This window comes from Pinus tabuliformis, chromosome 6 (genome assembly GCF_031772625.1).
Source record: "Pinus tabuliformis cultivar Carrire ecotype Pingquan chromosome 6, CPIR1, whole genome shotgun sequence".
Lineage (NCBI taxonomy): Eukaryota > Viridiplantae > Streptophyta > Pinopsida > Pinales > Pinaceae > Pinus > Pinus tabuliformis.
In genome coordinates this window covers 697,846,978-697,849,758 of record NC_142292.1, presented here as the reverse complement: position 1 = coordinate 697,849,758, position 2,781 = coordinate 697,846,978, and the positions used below count along the sequence as shown (strand labels likewise).

General features: G+C 35.0%; 1 long non-coding RNA gene across 1 annotated transcript; it reads left to right on the top strand.

Annotated features, from left to right (window-relative positions):
- The first annotated feature begins 341 nt into the window (after positions 1-341).
- LOC149260577 (uncharacterized) lies at positions 342-1,386 on the top strand. Its single transcript, XR_016248300.1, has 2 exons — positions 342-881; positions 1,261-1,386. It is a non-coding gene; the product is annotated as an uncharacterized LOC149260577 (long non-coding RNA).
- Positions 1,387-2,781: the final 1,395 nt, after the last annotated feature.

The following is a 2,781-nucleotide window of genomic DNA, read 5'->3' as shown; positions in this document are numbered from 1 at the left end:
CTCATGACTTATTAGTCCCTGCCATTTGGCAATGGCCAGGGATTATAGTAATCGAAAACCTCGATGCTAGCATTAGTTAACCTGCTTGTGAGCGGTTTCTTAATGGCTGTTGATGGAGTATATTGAAAGTTTTTTAGTACATGATAATTTACCGTGTTATTTGGCCTCGCAAAAACATAGGTTATATTCAATTTTTTGCCATCAATGTTAGAGGCAATTTAAAACATCTGCTTAATGCTAACAATAATGCTAACATTATTGCTAGGCATTTAATGCTTGGGACATTGCTAGGCCTTTAATGCTTTGGACATTGTACTGAGACATACAGGGTTGCTGCATGAAGATGGGAAGACAGATAGCTTGCCGCGTGGCGAGAGAAGGGCTACAACTTCTTGAGCATTGCTAAACGACGCTTAGATTTAGGCTTGTTATTACATTTACATTCTTCCATTAATGTGAATACAGCAGCTTCATTACTGTACTTCTCCCTTATTCCAGATGATATTGAAATTATCCGGTCTACTGAGGAGGATCCGGTCATAGGTCCAGTTGGGGAGAGCTACGGTTGGCCCACTGTGAACAACAACAAAGACGTCGCACCCCTTGCGCACCGGAATCTGCCTTCTGCTACAATTTCTTTAGTGGCCCCAGGGTGCCACAGCCATTGCCAACAACCTCTCTGAACAAGAACAGTCAGGCTGCCAGCAACCTGTTTGAACAGGAACAGTCACCCCAGGGTGCGCTACCAGCAACCTCTCTGAACAGGAACAGTCGTTGCAGGGTGCCATACCCGCTGCCAACCCTTCGACACAGCGAGTCTGTCTGCTGCAAATCTCATTTCTTCAAAACCAATTGATTCGATTGAAGAAGAAGCAGCACTGGTAAGAGTTTATATGCACTTTGTGCTTTTATATCTTGTTTAAATTCAAACATTAATACCCAACTTTCTTGTCTGAATTCAAACATTAATACCCAACTTGCAAGGGATTTTAATTGAATTCTGGGATGTGCTCACTTCTCGCAAGATCAACAAAGTTTTGTACAAAATTGTGAACTTCATTTACTAAACTAAGACATACATGAAGATTCATATTCCCTGCAAGATCAACAAGTTTCCGTACAAAATTGTGAGCTTCATTTACTAAACTATGACATACATGAAGATTCATGCGAATAGAGGAATAGTTACCATACCAAACTCGCGACTAAAGACATACATGACAAATATTCCATGAGCTGAATAGATATCTATACGGGCAGGTCGGATCTTCTTAATGCGGTTCCAGTGGTTGATGGATGATGCATCCTGGTCAGATCTTCTTAATAGATTACAACGGTGAGGTGTAGTCAGCACAGATACAGTCACAATACGAAGGTTCTTGCCAGGCGCCATCTGAATCTCTGAGCATTTGTCGTTTTGGAGTTTGTATGCGATTAATAAATTTTCGCTGACTTGTTTATTATTAGTTTTCTCTGGTAATCTCGTCATCTTTCCAATTCTTTAACCAATATTTTAATACTGGTTAATTTCTTTTTTCTGATGTGGTTTACCAATTTTGAGATTGATAAGAGTGTAGATAGATTCATGTGAATGATAGAGTTTTGAATGGTGGAGTGTAGATAGATTTATTTGAAGGGATCATTCTATGTTGACTAAATTACAGAGTCTGATTTTAGATTGTTTAGAAAAATTGAAACTTTTTTCATTTTTTTTTGTAGGTTTAATTACAGAGTTTGAACCTTTTCATTTCTGGTCAATTCAATTATAAGTTTTAACTCTTTCATTTCTTGTCAATTCAATCACGGAGTTTGATAAAGAGAAATTGAAGCTATGATTTCTTAATAATAAAGTTGTTTTAACCAAATATATTCATCAATTAATCTAATCTCAGTGACTTATTTTAATACTGATTATTGAACTGAGAGATCTTTTCCAATTCATTATGGTTGAGTTACAGTAATATAATGTTTAACATTTTGAATAAATCAAATAACATAAAAATAAAAATTAAATTAAATAAAAAGATTAATGTAATGTAAATATTTTAACTAGGTCAAAATAAAATAAAAATAAGAAAATGAAAATAATCTTATAAAAATAAAATAAAAATGAGTAGCTTATTTAAAAGGGGAAATTAACTCAGCTTAATTCATCTTAACTCTGGATCTACGAAGTGCTGAGAGGAATCAAATCTGTCTACATGCAAACCTCTTTTAAAATGAAAAGAGATTTTATCCCAAGCTTGGTAAATCCGAAATTAAAATAGATCTAAACTGATTAAAAATATTTACAAAATATAACATACAACCAAATTATCAATCTACTTTAACACTGTTATGTATAAAGTATGAAGTATGAGTGGATTTTTTTTTATTTTTTTTTACAATCTCAATTATCAACATCTTCCCAATAACAAAATTTCTTGGCCACATATATTCTGTCAGACCACATATATTCTGTCAGACGTCGCTCACCCTCACATACTGTGTACTTCCATTATTCCTGCCTATGATAAGCGTTAATGTATTATGACGGATTGCATGTATGCTTCTTCGGCAATTTTGGTGTAGAAATGGGACGGTTTCTTTCGCAGAAATCTCTTGCGATAGCGAGCAAATTGGGGTGTTGTGGGGCGTTTATTTTATATTCCATCCTTTTCTCGGAAAGCTGTCCAAACCTCTCGAGGTGAAAGCGAAATACCAATGTTTTTCAAATTCGTTTCTGTTTTCTTGACGTTTTTTTAGATGGGTAGAAAACTATAATTTGATTTTTTTTTTAAT